The following is a 16,658-nucleotide window of genomic DNA, read 5'->3' as shown; positions in this document are numbered from 1 at the left end:
GCCTCCATTTCCAAACTCTCTTTCTTTTCATATTGCCATTCTACTGAAAGACACCTCCTGAGTGCATCCAGTTCTCCTTTGAAGATGTTCACAGTGTGGATTGTAGGGCACAGCTATGTCTTCTGGAGTGAAAAGTTTGCAGAGAAAACAGGTATGGTGAGAGACCTTGCTTTGCCAAATGTAGACATTAAATGGATTGGTCAGAGAGGGTTAAAGTGGCACCAATTGATGCCATTGGTGAAATCCTTCATTCAAATCCAACACCCTGACCTCATAATAGTGCACTGTGGTGGCAATGACCTAGGCACTTTGACTGGGGTAGGTCTGGAAATGCTTATGAAGGACACCTTTGCACAACTGTTTACACTTTTCCCTAAAACTGCCTTTGTGTTTTCCAACATATGCCAAAGGCAAAAATGGAACTGGTCCAATCATTTCTGTCCGCAGATTGACAAAGCAAGAAAGCACGTCAACAAATCTGTTTCTGCTTTCCTCCGTGACTATGGTATGGGTGCCATTTACCACAACAACTTGCGTTATGACATGCAAGACATTTATAGAGGAGATGGTGTGCACTTCAATGATGAAGGGAACAGAGTCTTCCTCTTGAACCTTAGACTCTGCATCGGTACTTACTTGTAGGTACCACTAAAAAAATGACTTCATAAACACAACAGCTCTTTTTAGAGCTCCCTAATTTCTAAACTCTTAATTCGTCATTTCATTTATTCATTTTTATTTTTTTTAACCGTACGCTTACCGTAAGCTTACCGTACGCGTACCCCGTGATTTTTTAAAAAATCAATAAATGTTTTTTTTGTACTTTTCTGTCCTTCTTTGACCCCCTTACAAATGTTAGGGGGTCTGTAACTCTCCTCCTTGCCCCCTTTTCTTGTTTTCACTCTTTTTTTTTCAGAGTGAAACACAGAAAATGGCGGCCGCCGCTTCCTGGTTTCGGCCGATTCGAATGTTTACTAAGATCTAAGAGCCAATCAGAATCGCGCTCGCGCACGCCACCGTACGCTTACGGTAAGCGTACGGTAAGCGTACCGTAAGCGGGCTCAGATATATATATTGATTTAAACGCTATTTTCTCAGAATCTACTGAACAGATTTACACCTAGGGACTACCTCTCTGCCAAATTTTGAGTAATTCTGTTCAGCCGTTCGGGCTGTAGCTCGTTCTAAAGGTCCTATGGAAAAATGCATGGGAAAAACGCATTTTGGGACCCCCCTTTTATCTCAGCCCCCGCTTAACGGATCCCCCCGAGACTTTCAGGGTAGGAGCGGAGCGTAGCGCCCCACCTATTTTGAGAAATTCGCGAGGATTCGTCGACCGGCGCCAAAGTTATTCAAAATAGAATGTTGAGGTTTTCCTATGGAAACGTGGTCCTAACTATAACTACCTACTGGCGACCGCCAGTAGGTAATATATATATATATATATATATACAGGTGTAGGGGTGTGCAGTTCCTAAAGACGTAAAAGACAGTGCTACAATCCAGGGAAAATAGGGTGCACCAATGGGAGCATGGGTTCTCGCCCACCAAAAAGGGTGTCATGCTTCATCATTGGGCTAGCTGCTCGTCAGGCTGGTGCTTCAATGCCCAGTGGGGACACACTTGGAGGTTCTTTGCTGGAGGTCTTTAGACATATGGTGAAGTGAGGGTGTGTGGGCTTTTGTGATCTGTGTAGGGTGGTGTAAAGTGTGATTTAAAATAGGTGTTGTGATACTCAGTGTCAGAATTATTTAATGACTGAGCTCACCAGCCTAATTAAAAGAATGATGTGCTAATTTAGGAAACATGTTTCTCATCTCAAATTGCTGCAATGTTCAGGTGTTGATATTTCAGGACCTATTATAAAAAGAAATACACTACACTTATGACTTGGTGTGAGATGTGTAGGAAAAGAATATTTGAGTCATCATACACTAAATGAACAGTAATATTATACCTAATTGTTTTGAAACACAAATAACTTACAAAAAACATTATGAATTTTTTGTTAAAAACCAAGCAGAATGCATGTTGAATCACATCTGCGTTACTCCAATTTGTGATAAACACTACAATTCTTCTGGTGAGCATGCTTAATAGCAAAGTAACATAGGATTGTGGTTTTTAGAAGCACTTATCCCCATATAAATTCTCCACCCAAAACAATGTCAACAGAGATGATAATATATAATAAATCAATTCCTAAATAGGAAACATATATTGTTTATAGTAGGGCTAGACACAAAAAGGTTCATTAATGTTACATCTCATATTGTCCTAAGTATGACTAAGTTGCTAGTATAATAAATAAAATATGTAAAGTACATATTTTCCTATAGTAAGAACCAAACTTTTTATTAAACATTAACATTCCACAATCCTATGATATCAACCTAGATCTACAATACAGTTTCTAAGTAAAGCAAATTTTTATAATAGCCCTGTTTCCCTCCAGGTACTAAGACCACTCCTAATATAAATTTTTTACTCTAGTGTGTTCCTTGTGTGTCTTGATTCCAGTTTCTCGCAGATAATTCAAAGGGCAAGCAAGTTATATTTAATTTTTCAAGTCAAGTCAATATTACTTTAATGCGGCTATTCCAGCCATAAAAGTACATAAAAATTTTACAGCAATAAAACGACATACTCCAATCAAATAAAAAAGGGATAGTGTCAAGGGGCTGATATATACATAGTTATAGATGCCAGGGCTTCAGGAGAGCAGAATAAAAAATACTTTATCATTGTTACTAAGAGTTACAAATGACAAGTTAAAACTATAATTTAATATAAAAGCTTTAAGATATCATTAAGCCATTCCTCATTGGGAATATCTTCAATTGCCAGTGTGGCCAGTGGGAAGAGCTTGGTCTATTTCACGTATAGTGATTACAACAGTAGCATTAAACTCTATAGTTGCGGCAGAATATAATATTAAAATTAACCAGGTTGTACTTTTAACAAATACTTTCTTTTGAACCACATGGCGAAAAGCAATTTCGAAATTGCAACAACAAAGAGTGGATTAGTATCAGAATTCTATAGAATTGGCGAAATTCCCTTAATCCCAGATTTTTGCAGAGTTGTAGGATCCATTTAGACCTTGGCTGTTTGTATGCCGGGCAGAAAAATAATACATGAATCTCTGATTCCTTCTCCCTGCAACATCCAGGACAAAGACTAGGCAGGTCCCCTACCCACTTATTTGTTTTTACAAAAAATGGAAGGGTTCCATACCTAAATTGGAGGAACAACTTCTTAGCTAGCACTGGCTGGATTGTGTCTAACACCTGCTCAAACTGGTAATCTAACTTCAAATCCAGAAAGGCATACGTTAGACTATTCGCTCTGGTAGCCCCAATTAGTTTATTCAGCTGGTACTCTTTCAATGATCTTGCCAAACAATTTTTGGAAGTAGTTAGACAAGATTCTTCCGGTGTATCCCATAGATACCCCCTTCCCATGTCACGCAAAGAATCCCTCACAAAAGACAACCAGGGTATACCCATAACAGCGCCCAGTGAAAGCATTACCACTTTGAGTTCCTCCCTGTAGTGTCTCAACTCAGGCGTGCTCCATAGTAGACGCCAGTAAAACAATGGGCGACTCGAGATCAGATCCACCACTGGGTGGATACACAAGTCCATTCTCAAAGGTACTAGCGGGGTACTTACTGGAAGCGCCATAATTTGCCTAATAAACGTATTTTCAGTTAGGGTCAATGCATGCTTTAGGCAATGCCCCCAGAGTTCTGCCCCGTATAATGAGGCCGGCTGCGCTTGCACTCTATATATTTCAAGTGGGGGACTTATGATCTTTTGGGTACAACTATTCTGAACTTTCAGTATACCACCTATTGCTTGGGTTAATTTAAGGTTCGCCCTATCAATTTGGGTACCCCAACCCATTTTATCGTTTAGGGAGACCCAGATATTCAAAGGTCTGGACCCGCTCTAGCGGCATATTGTTAAAATTGGGAACAGGGAAGTTAGTATGAGCTGAATTAAAAACCATATATTTAGTTTTATTTATGTTGACCACAAGATTCCTTTTTTTGCAGTACTCGCTAAATTCATTTAATAGTCGTTGCATCCCCATCGGAGACTTCGAGAGGAGCAGGGTATTGTCCGCAAACATTAATGCGGGAAACTTGCGGGATTACAATTTGGGTGAGTCCAGATCCTTTACGGCCAAGAGGTCATTAACTAGGCCATTTAGGAAGAGGGAGAAAAGAGTAGGTGCAAGAACGCAGCCTTGCCTCACCCTCTTACCAACAGGGAAGGGGGCTGTCATTTGACCATTCTTGGCAAATCTGACTCTGGCATATGTACCCTCGTGAAGGCGTTTGATTTGGAGACATAAATAGGGTGGAACTCCCATGTCCAGCAGAATCTTCCACAGCTGGTCACGGTCAACCAGGTCAAACGCAGATTTTAAGTCCACGAAGGTAAGGTATAGACTCCCTTTTTCCAAAACCACATGTTTCCAGTATATTAGCTGCAATCTAAATAACTGGTCAATTGTTTAGATCTTGGCTCTAAAGCCTGCTTGCAGCGGGGTCAGGAAATCTGAGTCTTCAATTCAATCCTGCAATCTCGCCAGCAAAACCCTCCCTAAGATTTTTTGGGACACATCTATAAGGCTAATGGGCCTATAGTTCGCTGCTTCAATCGGCGAGCCCTTTTTAAAAATTGGAACAATCTCAGCGCCAGCCCATGTTGCTGGTGCAGGTAGGCCACACAAAATTGCATTAAAAAGTGCTAATAAATATGGAGCCCAAACTGCCTGTTCACTTTTATATAAATCCCCGGGAATTCTGTCCAATCCAGGGGCTTTATTTGGCTGGAGTTTCGCGAGGGCAGAGGTAACCTCGCTCATAGTACATAGGGGAATATCACAAACAAGCTCGGGAATGAGAAGGCAGGCCAATGGCTTCACCGCACTTACATCGGTAAGGGGCCTGGAATAGAGTTCCTAAAAGTGCTGGTGCCATGTATCCTCATCGATATTGGGATTAATGACGGTCCTACCTTCAGCTTGGCCATGATGGACCAAATTCCAGAAACTTCTACTGTCTTTTAGCTCAAAAGTCATCTTTATATTTGACCATCTCTCGGTTTCCCACCCTGCCTTTGTACTTCCTGTAATTTTCTTAAAGGAGAACCTGGCATCCCGGATATTCTTGCTAATAGCCCCTTTTAGAGAGTTCAACAAAAGTTGTTTTGCCTCTCTACAACTCTTATTAAACCATGATTTTCTATCCCTTACAAGTTTAAATTTATTGTTAGTAGAAACATCACTAAAAAAAAAACCAGACAGAGTCTGCACCATCTCTTGATGGATTCTCTCGGCATTGCTAGCTCTATTTGGAATAAGAGGGTGTTCCGCTTCAAGGCTGGCCTGTTCTAGGAAGGGTATAATAGTTGCGTACAATTTTGACAGTGCATCCCTCGAGTGAATAATTTTTGTCCATCGGATTCGCCTCCCTCCATTAAACACCACAAATTTATTTGGATTAAACATTTCAGGATTTCGACCATGGCCCCCCATCTGAAATTTTAATGTTAGAACAAGGGGGTCATGGTGACTCTCACTACGTGTTTCAATACCAAAATTCAACACACTATGCCAAAATTCTACGCTGATCAAGATATAATCAATCACTATTACCCGATCTGGCCTCTTGAAGGTTGGTCGGCCGGGATTATCTCCCGGAAACCGACCATTACAGGCCCTTAATGAGAAAGTCAGGGTTAAGGAAGTCAACTGAAGAACCAGAGGAGTCCAACGCTTTGTCGAATACATGCTAGGAACCGGTATCGACCAAGTGTCGTCTTCCTCGCTAGTTATGGATTGGATATTACCCTCAAAAGGTTCGTAGTGGCAGTTAAAATCTCCACCGATTAAAAAATGTGTGGTTCCTGCTAATGAATTCAAAAGATTAAACAAGAGGTCTAGGGTCCGGGAAGTCCCACCATAGTTCACAGGGCGGGAATAGACATTTATGATCGTTAGATGGGGTAATTTACAATGTGTCAAAATTATGCATGTTATATCGGGAGAATGTGTATCCACACATTTGATCTGATAGCCTAAATGGGAAGCTACCCATATGCATAGTCCCCCCGAGGGTCTACCTTTTGGTCCCTTTGCGGCCGCCTCACAATACGCCACACATCCTGCCCTATATTGGGGATTTACGGCCCATGTCTCCTGGAATAAACAGATTTCGTGGGAATCAATATTGTCCCCCCAATCTGGTTCATCTAATTTAGACACAAGGCCTGCAATATTCCAGGATAGAAGTTTTGGGCCACCTGGGACCAATTGGGTACTCCGACTGGCATTTCCCTCACCCACAGCTATAGTTAGAGTTTCAGTGGTTGGTGGAGCAAATTCTGTCACTCGCCCTACTGCAGGACAGTCTATTGAGGCTGTTATTGATGGAACTGCATTCATTTCTAATTTCCCGACAAGTTTAACTAGGGGGGCTTTGGCCCATTATCACTCTCTGATTCCCCTCTTAGGCCAAAGTACTGGTGGAGTCCCCCACCTGCTATTTCACATAACTTGGTTTGTTCTACAGGGGTTTCATCCTGGTCAGGATAAGTGGGAGGTAGTCAATCTACCAGGTCCAGAACACTGAACCTATTACCAAGTTGGATTCCTTGCATGGGATCGTTACTTTCCCCCATTGTCCACCCGGTAGTCCGGATCGACTTACCGGGGACACCCCTGTGCTGTTTGTGGTATCCATAGTTAAACATAAGGTCTGGCAGGTTGTAAAAATAACTCAAATCCCGAGCTTTTATAGCAGATCTTGAAAAGGTGTGAGGGCTTGTACAGATGTACTCCACTACCTTTGGGTTTCAAAAGTTGATAACAATACAATCACCCGGGGAATTTTTAGCTCTGCATTCTACCCAATACGCTCTTCTAACTAATAGTATCTGGGAGTGTATTTCTCTGGGAAGAGGTCTATTGGTGTTTAACCAATGAATCGTCTTATTTTTCAATTGGTCATACAATTCAACAGTGTCAAATTTCAATTCGGGAACTCCAGTTAAAACCACAACATAGGGGGAACAATCAGGGGGTAGATCTAAATGGTGGGGCTGAATATTTGCATCCTTCCCGTTGGGGAAACCCCTGATAGCTTTGTCATCTTTATTAGGGGCGCCCTCTTGATCACTAGAGGAATTATACCTATTGCCCTGGGGGCCTAAGATCACCTCATCAGCCCTACTCCCTGTTTCGCCCCTAAACTCACTTGGGTCCCTTACTAGTGCAACCCCATCTGGGTTATTCGAAGCCTCTATGATTAACCCTTTTTCCTTCTCCAAGTCGGAATTACAGCCACCGCTCACTATTTTCCCCACAATATCTCCCAATTTTGAGTTCACCTGCCCTTCGAAATCCTCCAGCCTATTCTCAATCAATGTCAGTCTTTTCAATAGGGGGTCAAGTGCTGAAATTAGAAGGGTTTCTATTTTTAACCAAAAGGACTGCTCTAATTGTGGGGGCATGATAGCAGAATCTTCTGTGCTCATATCAGGTATAGAGGGCAATGTCCCCTTTGTTACTTTAACTGTAGTAGTTGCCTCAGTAGGCGTTTTCCTAATGTTAATGGCTTTAGAAGACTCCACCTTCTTACCCCTCAAATGAGCACCCCCTCTTTTCCTTTTTGAAGCAGGCCCTTGTATGGATTCTGGCGAATGGCAAGAATCCTCGTGTACCTCGGCCAAACACGTAATTAACATGCCATTAAAACTTAATGGCATATTGGATAATGGAATAGTAGATGCAAAATTTGGGTCTGGGGATTGGGCATAGAAACAGGTAACCTCACAGGTGTACGTGCATTTGCCAGGCCCCCCAAGTATGATAGCTTTGCAAGGTCGATTGAGAGACGGAGCTCGGCAATAGCTATTTCGTGGTCGAGGACCGATGTAGCCCTCATCAGGAAATTATCAAGTGTTCACACAACGGATCCAGAGCCCGCTCCTCTCTTCCCTCCACGAATGGACATTCTAGCCTCAATACATATGCAATAGGCCTCAGTGCTGATAGAATGACGACTTACTAATGAACCAACAACACACTGGAACACAAAACTAAGAGGGATGGACCAGCCCAGTCTCTCACAGTCTCGAACGGGCTCAAACGGGCCTGCCCTTAGCCCGGGCTTCACCCATGCAGCGGGTGGCGCGAGGCACTAAATAGCGTGGTGGGAGGGGCGGCAGTAGTCCAAGCCCCCAACAGCAGCAAACAATGGCCGGTAGTTCGAAGTGTCTTTAATTTTGATGAACAGATTTGCCTATCTAATCTAAGGAAATTTATGTAAATATATCATGGTAATCGGATGTTCTAAATATTTCCCTAATTAGATATTTTGCTATGCACATAAAGTGCCAATTCAAGTATTAATAAATGTATTGGACACATTTCTAAGCTAATACTTTGCTATGCACATAAAGTGCCAGTGTCAATATTTATTAATTTAGTGCATGAATCCAAAAGGTATAAAAACATATGCCATACATTAATTTACCAAATACTCAATTATAATTACCATTTTATTTTTTCCAGGGCAAATTAAAAAGTACTATACATTTATAAAGTGTCAAAGGTTATGTTTTATTGCACTATCTATATATATATTGACTGAAAAAATCAAAAAACAAAGGTTACAGGGATGTTATAGTTTCACTAGGATTTCACTTGAACATACCATTGAAATTCAGGAGTTATAGTTACCTAAGCTAACTACTTATGCTGCAGCAATGCACTGCTTATGACCTCACATATTACATCAATCATGAAATAGTCAGTGACTTTACTGATGACATCTCGAATAACATCACTGATTACATCATCAAGTGTTTGTGAGTCTTGCTTTCTAAAGGTTTATGGGGCACATGCATCAAGTCTTTTTCCGTTCGCAAAAGGGCTTTTCCAATACATTTAGGTTTTGACATTGCAAGTGTGAATGCATTTAGGGAATCGCAATTTGCCATTCCCAAATGCCAGTGCATGTGGCCTTTCCTAAATGTGAACTGTGCATTTAGGAAACGTTAAATACCATCAACTTTAAGTTGATGGTAATATGTGCAAGCTTTGAAAAATGCACAAAAATGCATTTTTCAAAGTGCTATGTAGCACACAAGGCATGAGTGTGCTTTACTTTTGCACACTTACCTTAGGCCCCCGGGCACCTTTGGATTTGCATTCTCTGGGCCCGATTCACAGAACTAACTTAAGACAAAATCCTAAACTTACTACCATTTTGGTATTCACAGAAGGCACTTACTCATTCTGGTATTCACCGAAGGCACTTACTCATTTCGGTATTCACAGAAGTTAGGAGTCCTAACTTTAGGACTCCTAAATGCCTTCTGTGAATACAGAAAGTCTTAAAATTAGGATTTTTCTCAATTTAGTAGTAGTACAGTTAGGACTCCGAACTTTTGGACTCCTAAATGCCTTCTGTGAATACCGAAAGTCTTAAAATTAGGATTTTTCTCAATTTAGTAGTAGTAAAGTTAGGACTCCTAACTTTAGGACTCCTAAACTGAGAAAAATCATAATTTTTAAGACTTTCGGTATTCAAAGAAGGCATTTAGGAGTCCTAAAGTTAGGACTCCTAACTTCTGTGAATGCCGAAGTGAGTAAGTGCCTTCTGTGAATACCAAAATGAGTAAGTGCATTCTGTGAATACGAAAATGGTAGTAAGTTTAGGGTTTTGTCTGAAGTTAGTTCTGTGAATCGGGCCCTCTGTTCGCAACTACCAGCTGCAAATCGCAATTAGTGAATGTAATGCCATTAATTTCTGAGGGCCTGTAGGCCCAAAGGAATCAATTGACTCACATTAGCTAATAGTAATTCTCAATTTCTGAATCACTATTAGCTAATGTTAAAGAATCTCACATTTTTGGGCGATTCCTACATACATAGGCATTTACAATTACTAAGTAACGATGCCTTAATAATCGATATTTGGTCATCGCAAATAGTAACTTTGATGCTCGTCCCCCAATGAGTGTTGAACATATATACTAAGGTGCTACAAAAGTTAAATGAGTACATTTTTCATAATACTAATGAATTATACTATTTCTAACATATATTAAGTGAGTGGTGGTGTGACTGTGTGTATCTGTGTGTGAGTCAGTATCTTAGAGGCTGTATGGCTGTGTGAGTGGCTGTATGGGTGAATATGTGGGTGTGTGAGTAGCAGTATGGCTGAATAAGTGGGTACATGCTTAGCTGTTTGGGTGAGTGAGAGGCTACATTGATGAGTTAATGGGTATGTGAGTGGCTGTATGGGTGAGTGACTGGCTGTGTAAGTGGCTGTATGAGTGAGTGTGTAACTGTTTCATTAACTGAGTAGGCATGTAAGTGGTTGTATTAAAGAGTGAGGTTCTGTGTGAGTGGCTGTATGGGTGAGTGAGTAGATGTGTGAGGGTTTGTATGGATATGTGAATGGGTATGTAAGTGGTGGTGTGCATGTGTGAGTGGCTCTGTGGAGAGTGAGTGGGTGATTGAATGGCTATATGGGTGAATACGTGGCTGTGTGAGTAGGATTATGGGTAAGCGAGTGGCTCTGTGAGTTGTATGACTGAGTGCGTTGCTGTATGGATGAGTGAGTAAGTATATGAGTGGTTGTATTGGTGTTTAAGTGGATGTGTGAGTGGTTCTATAGATGATGTCATGAGTAATGTCACTGACAATGTCATGAGTGATGTACTATGTGAGGACATAAGCAGTGCATTGTGGCTGTGTAAGTTATAGTTAGGATAGGTAACTATAACTGCTGAATTTCAATGGTTTTTTAATGAGTGAAATATGAGCCTACCTATAATGTCTATGTTACCTTTGTTTTTTTTCAGTGAATTTGTAAGGTGTATTTCTAATTCTATTTCCTAACTACAACTTCAATATAACCTTTGTTTTTTTTCAGTAAATTGCAAAGGTTTTTCAAATTCTATTTTCTAAGTATTATGTTTCTGTAATGTTTAGTTATTTCTAGTTAATTTCAAGGGATTATTTTTAGTACTAGGTATTCTATCATTTATTTTGCTTGTATATTTCATAATAATATTTTTCATACTGTAGATGTTCTTTTGTAAAAGATTACTTTAGATACGGTTTAACAGGTAAAAATCATATATCTACTTAATGAAACACATAAAATGTAATTGAACCAGTTGTTTAAAAAATATATTTTAGCACGGATCCAAAAATATAGATTGAACCACAAGAACTCTATGGTTATTGATTGTGATAATGTGATCACAATGTATCAGCGACTTCCATATTTGCCAACATTTTTTACTATTATTTATAATATGCACATCCCTTTACTTTTATTAATGTCATAATTGTGAACATATTTATAAGTAAACATATGGCACCCAATATCCTTTTTTTCAAGAAACTTCACAAATCTTTGGACTAAAACCATGAATTCACTCAATGAAACAATCAAGCAATGCTCTTTGATTGGGCATATTAGGACCCCATCCATGTGCAAGTAAAAGCACACCCAAAAACAGTGATTTCCCCAGTGAACTCTATAAAAAGAGGATTCAGAAGCATTGATTCTCTGTTTTCTGTTTACTTTTGTGAATAATTTGGGGGGCGTGGCTTGGTGCCTGCGGGAGATGGCGGCGCATTAGTGAGGCTCCGGGGCGGTGTTGGGAGACATGCCGGTTCCTGCCCTGGTTTCCTGACGACGACCGACTGGTGAAGTGTCGGAATATGCCCTGACCCCACTCGTCGTCTCCGAATGTATTTTGGAGGCTCCGTGACGCTGCAAATGGCATTTGTAAGTCCTGTCAGGATTTACTCGGTTGCGGCCGCCATTTTGGGCTCGCCGAGCGACGCGCACTGTGTGGCTGCTGTTCTGACGCCAGCCCAGCGCTCTGCATGCTTGTAATTCCAAGTCCTTAATGGCTCTTAATATGCCTGTTTTCCTGTTTCCTCGCCCTTCTATGAAACGTCAGCATTACTGGACTGCCTATTCCTTTTAAAGCACAAGGACGACATTCCTTCATGGAGTGCTCTGGTCTCATATGCCTGCTTTTTTGCCCTTTCTTCAGCCATGAATTCATCTGCTTTCATTCGTGAGCAGCAATTTGTTTTACTACACCGCGCCTGGTGGCCCTCTGCTGTTGGCGCTCTTAAGCATTGCGGACTTTTGTGAGGTATGTGATGGGACTTTTCTTTTCATCCTTTTGTTCCTCTGACTGTGCTCACTTTGTATTACGTAGTGAGTTGATGCCACCCCTCTGCACTACAATGCCGCATGGATGATATTTTGATCCTTTTCCGGATGGCTTCATTCACTTTTTTGTGTGCGTTTAGATGAATGTTTTCATTGCGGTGCTGTGAAGCTAGCTGCATTCCTTTCCTGCGGTATTCAGACATCGTCGCACTCCTGCTGTGCTCTTTCTTGTGTTGTCTTCATTTTTGCTTCCTGTGACCTCCAGTGAGTTAGCCATTTCACGGATTCGCCACATGGGTAGACTTAAATCAGTGTCGCGCTTGCCTCGTTCTACCACGTCCCAGTTTGTGAAGAATTCTAAGGTTTTCTCTGCTTTGTCGCAATTAGAAGACTCTCTTAACTCATCTGGCTCAGATACGCCAATGGATCCATCTAAGAACCCGCAGGATACTTCTAAATCTAACACGAAAAGACTCAAGTCAAACTCTCTTTCACCTCCAAAACATTCGGGGCCTGTATTCATGGAATTGTTGTTAGAAGAGATAAGGTCCTTGCGTCCTTTTATGGAAGAGACTAATGTTAAGCTCCAGGTCCTTACGGATAACTGGTCGCAAATGGAAACGAGGGTAACTTCAATTGAAAAATCTGTTCAGTCGTTCCAAGAGACATCCTCTGTGGTCTCCAACTTGAAATCTCAAGTCTCTGATCTTCAACAACAAGTGGAGCAGTTGGAAAACAGAAACAGGCGCAACAACCTTCGTATTCATGGCCTGGTTGAAGGACTTGAGTGATCTGACCCAATCACCTTCTTCAAGTCGTTCCTTCCCAAGCTCTTGCATCTGGCACGGGACAAGTCCCTCAACATTCAACGAGCTCACAGGCTGGGTCGACCACCTTCCTCTACTTCTTCATCTCAGAGACCCAGAGGGGTCATCATCTACTTTTTGGAGTACACTGACCTTTTGATGGTTTTGGCGGCGGCCAAAGCCTCTCCGAATCTAACCTGGTCAACATCGGAATCCAGGAGAAGGCACTGGAATGGATCATCTCCTTCCTCGCTGGAAGGACACAGAGAGTTCGCCTACCACCGTTCAGATCTGCAGCCACGGAAGTCATCTGCGGCTTTCCCCAGGGCTCCTTGCTCAGCCCAACCCTCTTCAACGTCTACATGAGCCCCCTTGCGGCCATCGCACGCCAACACAACCTCAACATCATCTCCTACGCCGACGACACCCAGCTGATCCTCTCCCTGACCAACGACCCAGCCGCCGCCAGAACCAACCTCCACGAAGGGATGAAAGACGTAGCCGAGTGGATGACGACCAGCCGCCTGAAACTGAACTCAGACAAGACGGAAGTCCTCATCCTGGGCTCCTCGCCCTCCACCTGGGACGACTCATGGTGGCCCCCCGCCCTGGGCACCGCACCCAAACCGACAGACCACGCACGCAACCTGGGCTTCATCCTGGACTCCTCCCTCTCCATGACCAGACAAGTCAACGCCGTCTCCGCGTCCTGCTTTAACATCCTGCGCATGCTACGGAAGATCTTCCGGTGGATCCCCACCGAGACTAGGAAGACGGTCACCCAGGCCCTCGTCACCAGCCGACTGGACTACGGCAATGCCCTCTACGCCGGAACCACCGCCAAGCTCCAGAAGAGACTCCAGCAGATCCAGAACGCCTCAGCCAGACTCATCCTCGACATCCCCCAACGCAACCACATCGCCGGACATCTGAGAGACCTGCACTGGCTCCCCGTCAACAAGAGAATCACCTTCCGTCTCCTCACCCACGCACACAAAGCCCTACACGACCAAGGCTCGAGCTACCTCAACAACCGCCTCAACTTCTACGCTCCCAAACGCCACCTTCGATCGACCAACCACGCCTTCGCCGCCGTCCCCCGCATCCGAAGAGCGACAACAGGAGGAAGGTCCTTCTCCTACCTGGCCGCCAAGACCTGGAACACCCTCCCGACCGACCTTCGCCTGACCCAAGACCACCTCTCCTTCAGGAAGAAACTCAAGACCTGGCTGTTCGAGCAGTAGCGGCACCTCACCCCCCCCCAAGCGACTTGAGACCCTCCGGGTGAGTAGCGCGCTCTATAAATGCCTTGATTGATTGATTGATTGGTCTGGCTCACGCTTGTTCTTTGTGCAAGACTATGCTAAGGCTACGGCTACCCGGCGAAAGGCTTTTCTGAATCTAAGAGCGGATTTGCGGGCGATGGGGGCGCGATACGGCCTTTATCACCCGTGTTTATTCAAAGTCACCTACAATAACAAGACTACAACTTATGAAAACCCAGTGCGCTTACAAAGTTTCATTAATGCGCACAAATCTTCTGCCATGGATGCCTCCAGTCCATCATCCTCTGCTTATGGCTGAATACTGTTTTTATAATTCTTCTATGGCTATGCATGTTATGCTGTGTTTCTTTAGAACTTTTTCATGGTGATAGCTCACCTGAATTTCTCTGTTTCTTCGGATGGCATCGTTAATGTCTCTTTTATTGTTTAGGCATGATGGTTGTTACTTGTTTTCCTTGGTTAGTCATGGTTCCATCATGACTTCCCGGCACATTTTAATCCTTTGTTCTCCTTTTTTCGTCCTACAGGAGTTTGTCCTCGTGTTTTGATGATGTCTCCCGACCCCTGCCTCGCTGCTCCTCGGTGTGCTGCCTCACCCTTGTGGTTCCTTCCTCCCTCCACCCTTTCTCGTATCTTCCCTTTGTAGGTATGTTTTTTCCCTATTTCCTTATTTATCTTCCTGGTGCATCTGTTGGTTTTTCCCCTTTCCCTTCCCTTTTACCTCTTCTCATGTTTGTGTTATTGTCTACATATTTTCATGATGATTTATTATTGCTGATCGAAACTCTTTGCTCCTATGAGGATTGCATTCTCCTTTTTTCCTGCTACACTCGCTTCTCAACCTCTCTCCCCCTTCTGGCTCCCTACTCCAGTGTCTCTATTATTCTCTTATACTCTCTGCTTTATGTTATTGCTTCTGCTCCTGTCTTTTGTGAGAATTGCATTCCCTGTCCTCCTGACTCCATTTTTCTCTCTACTTCTTCCTTATTTCTGGTTTTCTGGGTCACTTCCGACACTGTTGCATTTTATTCACCCTTTCTTGATATGGCTCACACTTATGATCACTTGTTTTCTTTCTTTTACTTCAACATGTTTCCACTAGTTTTTCTTTTTTCCTTCTGTCCTCTCTACTTTTCATGGGTTTTTCTTTTATTGACTCTGTTATTCACATATTTTGTAAATAAGTTACTGTCATGTCGTTGAATATATTGTCATGGAATGTGAAGGGTATTAATTCTCCGATTAAGCGTCAATGGATTTTGTCACACCTTGCCAAATTGAATGTTGATATTGCATTCCTCCAAGAAACGCATTTAACTGAGGTTGAATCTGTTAAGCTTAAACTTGGTTGGGTGGGTGAACTGTTTTACTCGCAAGGTGATGGCAAACGCAATGGTGTGGCAGTCCTTTGTCGCAAGTCTCTTCCCTTCCAGGTAATTACCCATGAGTCGGATGCTTCTGGTCGTTGGGTTTATGCTAAGTTATCGCTTAGAGGTGTTCCAGTCCCTCTTCTCAATGTATATGGTCCTACCACAGGCGAACCTTCTTTTTGGGCTGATTTTTCTCCACTTTTAACTAAATTTATGGACCACAACTTTATTCTGGCGGGGGATTGTAATCAACCTCTTGATCCCTTTATCGATAGGGTGTCCAAAGCCCCCTATATTCCCAACAAGCCCCACAAGCTGTTTAGCTATGCTATTTTACAGCATAAACTAGTAGATTCCTGGCGCCTTTGCAATCCAAAGTTGCGGGAGTACACTTTTTATTCTCCCTGTCACCGTTCCCAGTCACGACTTGACTACATCTTTATTTCCCACAACCTCGCTCAATCACTCCTACACTCTGAGATAGGCCCGATATTGCTCTCTGACCATGCTCCCGTTCTTACAAGTGTTGATGTACTCCCTAAAAATGTTGGCCCCAGGAGATGGCGTTTTAATAATTCCCTCCTTGCAGACCCCAAATTTACAGCCACCTTTACTTCCTTTTTTGATGAATTTTGCCTCCTTAATGCTGACGATACTCTCCCTGACCACACTATTTGGGATGCTTTTAAGGCAGCAGCACGTGACTTTATTATTAGTTACGTTGCGAACAAACGTAAGAGTGCCCGAAGGTTTACTAAAAATCTCCTTTCTGACATTAAAACACTGGAACATGCGTATTTCACCTCACACTCTGCTGACAGCCTGACAGCTCTCATCGCAGCAAAAATGAAGTTTAATGAGAAGTCTACGGAGGATGCCTCCTTGTACCTGTTGAAGTCTACTGCTAAATTCTATGGGGATAGGAACAAGGCAGGAAAGCTCCTAGCTAATTATTTGAAGATTAAGCATA

This window comes from Triturus cristatus, chromosome 3_2 (genome assembly GCF_964204655.1).
Source record: "Triturus cristatus chromosome 3_2, aTriCri1.1, whole genome shotgun sequence".
Lineage (NCBI taxonomy): Eukaryota > Metazoa > Chordata > Amphibia > Caudata > Salamandridae > Triturus > Triturus cristatus.
The sequence above is the reverse complement of the archived record's forward strand: the minus strand, read 5'-3'. Positions refer to the sequence as shown.